The sequence below is a fragment of the Notolepis coatsorum genome (genome assembly GCF_963971535.1).
Source record: "Notolepis coatsorum genome assembly, contig: SUPER_13_unloc_1, whole genome shotgun sequence".
In the NCBI taxonomy this organism is placed as follows: Eukaryota; Metazoa; Chordata; class Actinopteri; order Aulopiformes; family Paralepididae; genus Notolepis; species Notolepis coatsorum.
Window position 1 is genome coordinate 1,116,512 of NW_028174869.1, and position 14,513 is coordinate 1,131,024.

The following is a 14,513-nucleotide window of genomic DNA, read 5'->3' on the forward strand; positions in this document are numbered from 1 at the left end:
TCTCCCTCTGCTGTGTCTGTCTTCTCTCTCTCTGCTGTGTCTGTCCTCTCTCTCTGCTGTGTCTGTCCTCTCTCTCTCTGCTGTGTCTGTCTTCTCTCCCTCTGCTGTGTCTGTCCTCTCTCTCTCTCTGCTGTGTCTGTCCTCTCTCTCTCTCTCTGCTGTGTCTGTCCTCTCTCTCTCTCTCTGCTGTGTCTGTCCTCTCTCTCTGCTGTGTCTGTCCTCTCTCTCTCTGCTGTGTCTGTCCTCTCTCTCTCTGCTATGTCTGTCCTCTCTCTCTGCTGTGTCTGTCCTCTCTCTCTCTGCTGTCTGTCCTCTCTCTCGGGGACGTCATACGACCGCCAGTCACTTATTGACCTAAACTCCGAGCTCAAAGGGGAGTTTAGGGACACTTTATAATGCCAAGAATGGCCTACGGAGATCAGGCGGGACAAAGACAACGCGGGAGACAAAGACGGACGCAAGACAAAGAGGAAACACAGGGGGAAGAGGAGCGGGATCAGATTAAGATTAAGGAAATCTGCTTACCGTCCGGCTATTCCATCTATCTTCCTAGCGAATGCCCGTTCGCTAGAGAGTAAGATGGATGATTTACGTGCACGGGTCCGATTCCAGCGAGAGATGAGGGAATGCAATATCCTGTGCTTCACCGAGACCTGGCTGAAACCAGTGACTCCCGATCACAGCATCTCTCCCTCCGACTCCTTCACCATCTTCAGAGCGGATCGTACAGAAGCCTCTGGGAAGAGCATCGGCGGGGGGCTATGCCTTATGACCAACAACGGCTGGACTAGCCCTGGGGAAGTGAAGATACTCTCCCGTTCATGCTCTCCCGACATGCAACACCTCACGATCCAATGTCGTCCGTTTCATCTTCCGCGCGAATTCACTGCAGTGATCATGACTGCAGTGTACATCCACCCCCAGGCGAATGTCGGCAGGGCGCTAGGGGAACTACACGACCATCTGAATGCGCACCAGATCAAGCATCCGGACGCAGCCATGATCGTAGCCGGGGACTTCAATCAGGCGAATCTGAAGAAAGTCATGCCGTCTTTCTTCCAGCACATCGTCTGCTCCACAAGGGGAGGAAATACACTCGACCACTGCTACACCCCGTTCAGAGCCGGATACAAGGCTGTACCGGCTCCACCATTAGCGGGAGCAACAAACACGTCGGATCATGCCGCCATCTTTTTGGTCCCAGCGTATAAACAGAGATCACGTGACGCTGTCGTGTCACGTGAGGTAAAAAAATGGGACGACCAATCAGAGGCCACGTTTCAGGACGCACTAGATGACGCCGACTGGGGAATGTTCAGGAGGAGTAACAGTGACGTCAGCGATTTCACAGACGCTGTAGTGTCATTCATAACAACACTGGCTGATAGTATCGTCCCCACAAAGAAGGCGAGGGTGTTCCCAAACCAGAAACCATGGGTGGACAGTACCATCAGAGCAGCCCTGAACTCTCGCACCACTGCTTATAACCGGGGCAGAGAGTCAGGAAACATGGAAGAGTACAAGACAACAGTCTACACTCTGCGCAAGGCTGTCAAACTTGCTAAGAGGACGTATGCCGACAAGATGGAGGCACAAATGGCACAGAATGACACAAGAGGCTTATGGCAGGGACTGAGGGCTATAACTGACTACAAAGTCAGCGCCCCCTCAATGGGGAGCGACAACGCCTCCCTTGCGGACCAGCTCAACACCTTCTACGCGCGGTTTGGTGCAAACAGTGGCACTGCTAGCCCAACGGCTAGTGACGTCACTGGTGCGCCGGCTGTTGTGGAGGGGGGGGGGCATCCGTGGGGGGGGGGGGACGCTCTCTCATTGACGGTACACAGTGTGAGAAGAGCATTTATGCAGGTGAACACCAGGAAGGCTGCTGGCCCAGATGGTATAACAGGACGCATACTTAAGTCCTGTGCCAACCAGCTTGCCCCGGTGTTCACCGCCATATTTAATCAATCCCTGGCGGAGTCAGTGGTCCCTGCCTGCTTCAAGATGTCTACCATCATCCCTGTACCGAAGAAACCCTCCCCAACATGTCCAAATGACTACAGACCGGTGGCACTCACCTCTGTGGTCATGAAATGTTTTGAGAGGCTGGTCAAGGACCACATTTGTGCCTCCCTCCCCAGTGATATGGACCCTATGCAATTTGCATACAGGACAAACAGGTCCACTGACGACGCGGTCTCTCAGGTACTGCACAGCACCCTCTCCCACCTTGACCGTCAGAAGGGGGGCTATGTGAGACTGTTCATTGACTACAGCTCAGCGTTCAACACCATAGTCCCCACCAGACTGGTGGACAAGCTGATCGAGCTGGGTCTGAGCTCCGCCCTGAGCGCCTGGGTACTGGACTTTCTGAGTGAAAGACCCCAGGCGGTCAGGGTGGGGGGTCAGACCTCCAACACCATCACCCTGAGCATCGGGTCCCCCCAGGGCTGTGTTCTAAGCCCCCTGCTGTACTCACTCTACACACACGACTGTGTGGCCAAGTTCAGCTCCAACTCCATAGTGAAGTTCGCAGACGACACGGTGGTGGTGGGGCTGATCTCGGACAACGACGAGAAGGCCTACCGGGAGGAGGTTGAGGTACTGGAACGCTGGTGCCAGGACAACAGCCTGCTCCTGAACATTGGTAAAACCAAGGAGCTGATCGTGGATTATAGGAGAGGACAGCAGGAGACACACACACCACTGATGATTAACAGGGCTACCGTGGACAGGGTGAGCAGCTTTAAGTACCTGGGGGTCCACATCTCAGAGGATCTGACATGGTCAACACATAGACACAGTAGTAAAGAAGGCGAAACAGCGCCTCTACCACCTGAGACAGTTAAGGAAGTTCAGATTATCGGGGAAGATACTCCAGTCCTTCTACTCAGGAGCTGTAGAGAGCATCTTGACTGGAAACATCACTGCCTGGTATGGAAACAGCACGCCACAAGACAAGAAGGCCCTACAGAGAGTGGTGCGCTCAGTCGAGCGTACCACAGGTATTGCACTACCTCCCCTGCAGGTTCTATACAACAAGAGGTGCAAATCCAGAGCCTGCAGGATAATGAAAGACCCTCACCACCCCAATAACAGCCTGTTCCAGCTGCTGAGGTCAGGCAGACGCCTGCGAACCCCAGCTACTAGGACAGAGAGGCTTAGGCTCAGCTTCTTCCCCCAGGCCATCAGAGTCCTGAACAATGAACATTGAGTACCACTGTAACACTTTAGCATGAGCGGGCACACACTCAGGCCGCACGCACCCTCACTTATTGCCAAAAGGAAAGGCCACTTTAAATTAGTATTAGCAACAGTAACAGTGTATTGCACTACTATTACTACTACTGTTAACTGTTACCCGTTATTGCACACATTTATTGTTACCTGCTACCTGTTATTGCACAATTTTATTGCACAATTTTTTTTTGTATTGGATTCTATTATATGTTGTACCAATTGCACATCGTTGCGGGCAAGACCACCCGCATTTCATTGTATATCCGTATGCCGTGACAAATAAAACTCTTGACTTGACTTGACTTGACTCTCTCTGCTGTGTCTGTCCTCTCTCTCTGCTGTGTCTGTCCTCTCTCTCTGCTGTGTTTGTCCTCTCTCTCTGCTGTGTCTGTCCTCTCTCTCTCTGCTGTGTCTGTCCTCTCTCTCTGCTGTGTCTGTCCTCTCTCTCTCTGCTGTCTGTCCTCTCTCTCTCTGCTGTGTCTGTCCTCTCTCTCTGCTGTGTCTGTCCTCTCTCTCTCTGCTGTGTCTGTCCTCTCTCTCTCTGCTGTGTCTTTCCTCTCTCTACTGTGTCTGTCCTCTCTCTCTGCTGTGTCTGTCCTCTCTCTCTCTGCTGTGTCTGTCCTCTCTCTCTCTCTCTCTCTGCTGTGTCTGTCCTCTCTCTCTCTGCTGTGTCTGTCCTCTCTCTCTGCTGTGTCTGTCCTCTCTCTCTCTCTGCTGTGTCTGTCCTCTCTCTCTCTGCTGTGTCTGTCCTCTCTCTCTGCTGTGTCTGTCCTCTCTCTCTCTCTGCTGTGTCTGTCCTCTCTCTCTCTCTGCTGTGTCTGTCCTCTCTCTCTGCTGTGTCTGTCCTCTCTCTCTCTCTCTCTGCTGTGTCTGTCCTCTCTCTCTCTGCTGTGTCTGTCCTCTCTCTCTGCTGTGTCTGTCCTCTCTCTCTCTCTCTCTCTCTGCTGTGTCTGTCCTCTCTCTCTCTGCTGTGTCTGTCCTCTCTCTCTCTGCTGTGTCTGTCCTCTCTCTCTGCTGTGTCTGTCCTCTCTCTCTGCTGTGTCTGTCCTCTCTCTCTCTGCTGTGTCTGTCCTCTCTCTCTCTGCTGTGTCTGTCCTCTCTCTCTCTGCTGTGTCTGTCCTCTCTCTCTCTCTCTCTCTGCTGTGTCTGTCCTCTCTCTCTCTGCTGTGTCTGTCCTCTCTCTCTGCTGTGTCTGTCCTCTCTCTCTGCTGTGTCTGTCCTCTCCCTCTGCTGTGTCTGGCAGCGGTTTATTCTATAACAACAGGATACTGTAAACTAAGTAAACGGAACACACAGGAGTACTAGTAGTAGTACACACTGATTGCAATCTGCTTGCATAAAAACATTATATTAAATCACATTCTGAGGTCAGTGTTAAAGTGCCACATGGAAGAGGTCTGGTTAGTGGTTAGAGTTATAGGTGGTCTAGGTCTGGTTAGGGTAACTTAGGGGTAGTTAAGCATTCATTATAATTTATTATTATTTAGATGGATGGATGTAAAGGGCTAGACCAACTCTTAACCCCTATCCGGACCTAGACCACCTAGTAGCAGAGGCTCTGTTGTGATTTTTAATGCAAAATAAATATTCAACATTCTCTCGTGAGACTCCGCCTCAGACTCTTATCATTTGGCACTAAAAGCTAATCATTGTCACCGGTATGGCGGTCTGCATTATGTCATTAATTGTGTGCGAGAGATCGATCAGTGACCACGTTAGCGTGAGCTAGCTTAGCCACTAGCTAACACGAGCTAGATGGAAATACAAACGATGTAACATTACTGGTGAAAAAGTGATTTACCTTAACGACTAAATTCGGATGGGAGGAAAATACAAGAGAAATAGGAGGAGAAAAAGTGGATTAAAAAAAAGAATATCAGGCCTATAAATGACCTTATTATGGCCAAGTCGCACATCTATGGATCGGGCCAAATCTCTCCTTTCCAATGGCAGAGTTCAATCTGGATTTATTATCACCAGGTTCCCCTGACAGGGCGGCAAAAACCGTGAATGAAATCTACTCTAAGTACAGTTACTTTTTTATAATTCACAGAAAGGTAGAGAAACTAACTGTGTTCTGTTTTATGGCAAATTATGACGTTTAGGTTTGTTCTACCCGTGAGATATGATCCAGAAAATAAAGAGGGAAAGAAAACTGAAAAAGAAGTGGGTTGATTGACAGGGGCTGGCGTGAGCTGGGAAGTGTAGTTTTTTTTTTTTCGAAAGCCCTGGGTGTCTTCTCTCAAAAGACTACACTCAAGTTACGTTGCGCAAAATCCTCGCATCAATCCTCGCCTTTTTTCCGACTCTATATCTCATAATTCACTAATAACACTTAAAACCATTGGTAAACAAACATAGTGCTGAAAATATACACGTTGACTGCTGTTTTGACAGGATTAGGGTCTTTACTCTTGGCTACATTTGAGGGGGGAAAACGCAACATTAATTCATACATTCTGTATAGGGATGCACCGATCCGAGTTTTTCAGTCACGATATCGATACCTGGGTTTTCTCAAAAAGTTAAAAACAAAAATAATTTATCCACCTTTTCTTTATTTTTTATATTAAAATATATTTTGTTTTTAAGAATAGTAAAGGATCACAAGTGTGTTTTTGATTTGTTGTAAACAAAGACAGAAAATAAACTTCATTCATTCAATTAATAAACTGTATGCCTCACTGTCACTGTGTGGAAGAGACTGGGATCATTCTTTTGTGCAACAAGGCAACATCAGGCTTGACTTAAAACATTACTTTCATAACTTAGTGAAACTAAATGTAACAAATTAACACATAGATATAAATGTACTGAATGGTTATTTCTTATTTTATTTATTTATTATATAAAATAAAATAAATCAGATTTTCTTTTTTTACCGAAACCCGATCCAGCTATTTGACTGATATCGGCGGCCGATACCAATATCGGATCGGTGCATCCCTAATTCTGTAGTAGGGATGCACCGAATGGGAAATTCTTGGCCGAAACCGAAAATAGGAAACAGTTGGCCGAAAGGCCGAATATGATTAATATAAATATATATATATATATATATATATATATATATATATATAATGTATTTAATTAATGTATTTAATACTGCTGTGGTCCAGGTGCCCTGTTGGTCCTCATGTCCCTGTGGGGCTGGGTCCTCTGGTACAGTGGGAACATCGAGGGCCTCACGTCCCGCAAGGAGGTGGGACACATCGGCAGCTAGTGGACAGACTGGCCCGCAACCTCAGCCGCAAGATACGCACCTACAGGGGGCGCCACTGATCCTGGGTAGGTACAGCCTCAAGATACGCACCTACAGGGGGCGCCACTGATCCTGGGTAGGTACAGCCGCAAGATACGCACCTACAGGGGGCGCCACTGATCCTGGGTAGGTACAGGATATAGTAGGTGATGATTACCTCCTAACCATTCATAATGATTACCTCCTAACCATTCCTAATGATTACCAGGCTAACCATTCCTAATGATTACCTGATTACCTCCTATTGATTGATTGATTGATTGAAAACTTTATTAACAGATTGCAGAATGGGTACAGTACAGTACAGCTCAATACATACAATTGTTAAGGGGATGCAGACCAGAGAAAGCCTTTCGTCTTGTTTACATCAGGGTCCCCCATTTTCAATTCATCGTAACATACATGACATACATGACATACAGATAGACAGTACTGCTACATCTATACATTTATGACATACCAGATTTGCAAATACAGTACTGTTTGTGATACAAAAAGAGTCCAGAAAAAAAAAGTATATACATTTGAAGTAGAAACTGTACATCGGAGGAGGTTGGGGGGGGGGGGGGGGGGGGGGGGGGGGGGGGGCTGTACATTGGAGGTGGTTGGGTGGGTGGGTGGGGGGGGGGTTGGGTAGGAGTGGGGGGAGGTTGGGTAGGAGGGGTGGGTGGGGGACACTGTACAACTGTACAAACAAAACTGTACATTGGAATATTGACAAGACCATACTTGGTAATTTACTGTACATTGGAGGGGGTTGTGTTGGGACATTTACAGGGGCCAGTTTCGAATTGCAGTCTCCCGTAGGTGTTTTTTGAGAGTGTTTTTGAAAGTGGGTAGTGATTCACATTCCTTTACAGCTGTGGGTAGGGCGTTCCACATTGATGTGGCATAATTGCGAAACGTGTTTAGTCCCTTGTTTGAGCCGAATCTGGGTTTAACATGATTTGTGGAGCTCCCTCTGGTGTTGTGATCGTGGTATTCACTGACCTTTGGGAAGTATTTTGACATGTACATGGGTACCTTGGTCGTGTAGTGTATCTTGTAGACCAGGCCCATTGCAAGTTGCTGTACTCTGTCGTCTACTCTAAGCCATCCTAGGTTGTCAAAGTGGGCAGGGGTGAGGTGGGTTCTAGGAGTAAGGTCAAGCAGTAGTCTGACCAGTTTGTTTTGAGATGTTTGTAATTTTGTTTTTAGCGCCTTTGAGGTGCTTTGGTACCATGAGGTGCAAGCATAGTCGTAGTACCCTTGAATGAGTGCTCCTGCCAGAGTCTTCAGGGTATTCTTGTTTACCAGTGAGGAGATCCGCTACAAGAATCGAGTTCGTTGGTTGACTTTTTTTATTACATTGGATGCCATTTTGTCACAGGAAAGATTTGCCTCTAGGATGGAACCCAGGTAGGTAATTTCATCTTTCCTTGTGACAATATTGTCACCCACTGTAACTGAGAAGCCGTCGGTCTTGCTGAGTTTGTTATTTGAACCGAAGAGAATGGACTCTGTTTTGCCCATGTGTAATGATAGTTTGTTATCAGCGAGCCATATGCAGATTTTGCCTAGTTCTGAGCTGAGGGTTTTTTCAACCTGTAACTTGTTCTTGTCAGAGACCAGCAGGGCTGAGTCGTCCGCAAACAGGAACAAGTTGCAGTCACAAGCTGACGACATGTCATTTGCATAAATTAGGAACAGTAGCGGTCCTAGTATGCTTCCTTGTGGAACACCACAGCTTACTGTGAGGGGGGGGGGATAGGGTACCGGTCACCGCCACCATCTGATCTCTCCCCTCCAGGTAGGATTGCATCCAGCTCGCTCACTGATAGACTATCAAAACCAATTGCTTTTAGCTTGTGAATCAGAATGGTGTGATTGACAGTGTCGAAGGCCTTTTGTAGGTCCAGCATGACCATGCCACAGTATTTGCCCGCGTCCACCTCTTGTTTGATGTGGTCGTTTAAATAGAGAAGGCATGTGTCAGTGGAGTGGGATGTTCTGAAGCCAGATTGGAATTCGTAGATTAGATTTTTTTTCGCAAGGTATTTTTCTACCTGTTCGTATACAATTTTTCCCATGACTTTCGAGATGGAGGTAAGGATAGAAACAGGGCGGTAGTTGCCTGGGTCTAATTTACTGCCTTTTTTGTGCAGAGGGGTCACTCTCGCAATTTTGAAGTCCTTGGGGACGTGTCCCTGTTTTATGGAGGGGGTAATTATGTGTGTGATGATGACTGGGGTGATGGCGGCTGCTGAGTCTCTGAGGAATTTGGAGGGGATGTTGTCATGGCCAGTGGCCTTGTTAGGTTGGAGGGCGCTCAGTTTTTTGAGTACCTCATCTGTTGTTACCATTTCCTAACCTTTCCTAATGATTACCTGATTACCTCCTAACCATTCCTAATGATTACCTCCTAATGATTACCTCCTAACCATTCCTAATGATTACCTCCTAACCATTCCTAATGATTACCTCCTAACCATTCCTATTGATTACCTCCTAACCATTCCTAATGATTACCTCCTAACCATTCCTATTGATTACCCCCTAACCATTCCTAATGATTACCTCCTTACCATTCCTATTGATTACCCCCTAACCATTCCTAATGATTACCTCCTAATGATTACCTTCTAACCATTCCTAATGATTACCTCCTAATGATTACCTCCTAACCATTCCTAATGATTACCTCCTAATGATTACCTCTCCTAACTATTCCTAATGATGACCTCCTAACCATTATTTTATGACTGCATCACCTACAGATGCATTTAGCCACATATTTCTTTATTTTATGTTAATGTTAACACATTCTGCGCCAAACCCGAGATAAGTCATGTTAACCCGCCATGCGTTGGACGCCAGACCCGTGATATCTTGGGTTTTGGTCGTTTTTTCTTTTATTCAATATTTGTATTCATTATTCATCCACTGACCTCTGTGTTGCCATAGGAAAGGATTTTGAGATTGCCAAAGTGTAATACCGGCCGCATCCTGCCAGATGGCAGTGTCGCCCACCCTTTTTGATCAGCGTCTGTAGTGTTCAACACGAATGCCGTTACTGGCCATCAAAGCATAATACATTTGATTTGGAAATAGTAGCGTGTCCAGGCAAGAAACGCCAACGCTTATAGTAGAATACACGTAGCGCCCTGTAACTCAGCGTTTCAGGAATTATCCCGGATCACTTCATAAACTACGGGATAACGCGGAACACACACATGAAAAAAATCTCTTTTTTGCATGTTCGACGGAAGTTGCGTCGATTAGCCATACATTTTTTTGTTTTATTATTATAATTTATTTAAAATTTTCTTTTGCACTACCTATCTTTGTGAAAGTGGCTTCTCAGCTCTGGTCCAGCTGAAGACTTCTTAGCTTAACATAACAGACCAACAGTAAGTTTGGGGGAACTAATGGGATAACTGGGGATGTTGTTTGGTCCTGACAAGAGTCTCAAAGCAACTCTGAGGTCATGCTCAATGTCCAATCTGTTCCTCTGCTCTGTCTTCAGCTGGACCAGAGCTGAGAAGCCACTTTCACAAAGATAGGTAGTGCAAAAAAAAATATATATATATATATATATATTCTTTTTTATTTTTATTTTCTTTATATAATTGTTTTTCGATTAGTCGACTAATCGAAAAAATTATCAACATATTAGTCGACTACCAAAATAGTCATTAGTTGCAGCCCTAGAAACGTGGCACATTAGCCACAAGGGCCAGACTAATCCCTGGTGCTGAATGTGTTAAAATTAGGGCTGTCAGTTTATCGCGTTAATTAGATTAATTAATTACATGGCAAATTATCGCGTTATGAAAATTGACTCAAAATTAATTACAAAAAAAAAGTTATTTTTTTTTTATATACGTTTTTTTATATAATTTTGTTTTGTATCTCATTCATTCCATGAGAATGTAGAATACACATTTACAGACATTTTTTTTTAATATGGTCCATTTGCATGTTCTTGGTATCTGATTCTAGGGACATCTATGAATCTCAGGGAATGTATTCCCAGTGTCAGAAATACTGTGGGCTAGATCCACAAACAATGGATTGCACGGTGCAAGTTGCACCCTTACTTATAATAATAATAATAATAATTTAGGACCTGCTCCGAGGTCACCATTTGGCACACATGCGAACCATGCATACAATGCGTATCTGCGATTAACCCATCCCGTCGTCCTTCCCCCCCAAGGGCAGCCGGGAGCAGACAGGCGCCACGTGAGCCGCGCCAGGGGACCAATCCAAGTGCTCCTGTCCGTCTTCGTCAAGGACGCCACAGCGTTAGCGATCTTGTTGTTGTGCATGTTTTTCCATTGGGTTTATCTTATCGGGGGGGGGAAACCCTTGCGAGCACGGGGAGAACATGCAAACTCCACACAGAAAGGCCTGGGAGATACCCCACCTGGGTAACTGGCATCATGGAAACCTGGTCCCCAAGCGGGATTCGAACCCTGGACCTTCTTGCTGTGAGGCGACAGTGTTAACCACTACACCACCGTGCCGCCTTACTTACAATTCATTATTTTGAGTCAATTGTAATGAACCAAATGAGAATATCAATACATTTTTTTTTTATCTTTGACTGTGAATAACACCATGCTCAAATTGACCAGACCTGAAAAATCTAAGCAAATTAATAGATGGAAGATGATTAAACAGAAGGTTTTGTAGATACAGTACTGAATTCTGTCATCTGGACACATGCAATTTGAAATATGAATATAGAATATCAGGCATAAAATGGTTATGCGATTAATTAGATTAATTAATTACAAATCCTGTAATTAATTAGATAAATTTTTTTTAATCGCCTGACAGCACTAGTTAAAATAAACACAAACGGACTTCATTTTACATTTTTACACTTTGACTTGATGAAATGTTACACAATATGAATCACTATTTAGCTCCATTCTGTTGCTGATTAAATAGGCCTTCTGTCTCCTAAATGATCAAATACTGGATATCTTTGTTACCATTTGTAGTATATTGAAAGATAAGAGAAACCGTATTATCCCAGCAGGGGTGTAATACCGTATTATCCCAGCAGGGGTGTAATACCTTATTATCCCAGCAGGGGTGTAATACCTTATTATCCCAGCAGGGGTGTAATTGCTTCCCTCGGACAAACTTGGGGAAGCAACAGTTGTTGATTGGAGGATCAAGAAAAGAGGGCAGGGTTTGTGATAGGTGATGTTTAAATGAGTGGACTCTGTATTTAGGATCTTCTTCTGTTTCCTGTTAGAGCCAGACACTGGAGCGGAACACTTCCTGGACCGATGTCTCCCTCAACGCTCTCCATTCATAATGCACCCATCATTCATCTGTCAGTATTAATATCCTCAGACTACAACGCTACTAAAATACCCTCGGCCTGAACATCCATGTTTGCAAACTTGGACTGTGAAAAAAGAAGATTTCAACTATGATATTATTGTATGATATTATTCTCATATAGTTGATATTATGTTACATAGTAACACTGCTGAGTTTTTAATTTTTAATTTTTTGTATGTGCATGATTTTAGATGTACTTGTTTTAATACAAGGAGTATCTTTAATAAAGGTTTTTTCCACAAATTGGTGGCCACAGATATCTTTGGATGACTTTAATCAAACCTGGGGCGACAGCAGCTCAGGGGGTAGAGGAGGTCAAGTTTCAAGTGTGTTTATTATTTGTCACAACAAGATACAGAATACTTTATGATGAAATGCTTGTTTCTGTGTGAGCCCCTGAGAGTGTGCTACATACAGTAAAGAGAAAGTAAGTAATCAAGAAGTAAGTGAAGGAATGTTCAGTCAATATACAATATACAATACGGATGAGTAACAGTGAGGTACAATGCAGAAATGAGATGAGGTACAACACTTAGGTTAGGGTGCAAATGAGGTATGAATGTAGTGCAAATGTCTTTACTAATAGATCAATATAAAGTGTCTAAAGTGAGTGGTGTCTGATCCGGTGACTGCGTGGCAGAGAGCCCAGGTTCAGGGCGATGGTTCTGGTTGTCGTTCCAGCTTTGAAGGAGATGCAGATTTGCGCAGCTGCCTTCAGAGTCTTCATGTGATGGAAATGAGTCAGAAGGATTACGACAACACCTGGGTCTCCAGTGTGCCCCCTCCCCAGATGTTTGGAGGGCGTGGAGGAGGGTTGGGCATCGTTTGGATTTGAACCATTCCGGTTCCGATTCCAATTCTCCATTTCGATTCCTGTTCTAAACAATTCTCGATTCAGATTCTTCGAGGTGCAAAGGTCAAAACAGGTCACAGCTTATTTAGCAGGAGATTTTTTTTTTTTTTTCATACTATTCACATTGTCAGTTGACTTCAGTTTAATTTGGTTGCTGTACTGTAACTAGGGTATTAATTAACAAAGTAAAAAAAAATATTATTATAATTTTTTTTAATAATCGAAATTAAGAATCGAAATGCAAATATGTTACTTCCGGTTCCAGAACCGGATGTTAGGAACCGGTTCCTATTAGAACCGGTTCTCGGTTCCCAACCCTCGCGTGGAGGAGATGTACTATAGGACACGAGTGTCCGCTTCCTCGTGGTTGCATTGATCCATTAGTCGGGACTGTTTCCAACATGGTGGACTTGATCACCTGCAGTGATGTAGACATCCTTGTCATCTGGGAACTGTCCATCTGTTAACAACTTATTTGACAGGAATGAGAACAGTTCTTTCTTGTTACACCTGGCGCAACTAACTCCTCGTGGACAGAAATGTCGCTACTCGACGTGTATTGTGTCTAGCACAATAAAAGCGTTCCCATAGAGCTCTGCATGATGTTTGAAGTGCTGCATTCTCAGTAGGGCTGTACCGAATGCTTCGAAGCTTCCATCATAATGTTGACATTCGAATTCTAAATCAACATTCGAATTTAAAATGTTTAATACATTTTCTTTATTTTAGTTGTATTTTTAATCTTTTTTATTTATGTGTCTATTCAATCTGGTTAAACCAATGGGGGTTTTCTTCACAGTTGCAGTTAAAGTTTAGGCTACACTAATATTATAATATTATACTATAAGACGTCACCATCACTTTCATACCAACCGTGCCCTTATTGGATTATTTATGTTGACGAAACTGATGAGTTATATCATTAAAGAAAGTTGATTTAATAAAAAAGACTCATTTAATCAGATTAATCACTTTATTCAAATTGAGGATTTAGTTGTAAATACATTTTTTTTATAGACATTCGAAGCTTCGTTCGAATATTTCAATAGAAGCTTCGAATGTTAAAAAATTACATCAGTACAGCCCTAATTCTCAGCTTATTTGCTGTCTTCTGTGTTTTATTCTCATGGAACAACAGTAAGTTATTTCGCTTGATCGGTGCTGTCAGAAGTCTGTCATTTGATTCAAGCACTCTTCCTGAAATTGTTGTACTGCTCTTGTCCCGTAGACTCAAGTTGATGGACAGATACGGCATCAGCCGCAGACTCACACACCTTATTGTCTAATGTAACCAGGTCTTTACTGCCCTCCTCAAAGGGATTCCCATTGCTCAGCAACACCTCCATCAGGTCTTTGGCATGGCGTTGACATTGGTGCTGAGATGCAGATCCTTTCTTGTGATGAGGACGTTCTTCACAATCATCGTTTGTTCTTCACAATCAACTGGTGTTTACAGTTCTCATATCTAACTCTAGTTCTCCACATATTTATTGTCTCATTGTGTGAAATATCATATAAGATATGCTCCAATCATGTTTATTTTATTTGTATTCAATTACTCATTCATGAAAACCTAGGTACAGGCACCAACATAACCATTCTAGGTTCAATAGAATAAAAGTTATGAAGCGTAATTCGAAATAAATACAGAAATTGCAGCCATCTTTGATTTTTGCCATTCCAGAATATTCAAAACATCAATATTAGAACTCCAGTTGATTCCTCACACAGTATTAACTTAAAATAGCAATACAAAATTATATTACACAGCAAAATTAACATTAAGACGTTTTTAAAGAATTCATGATTTCG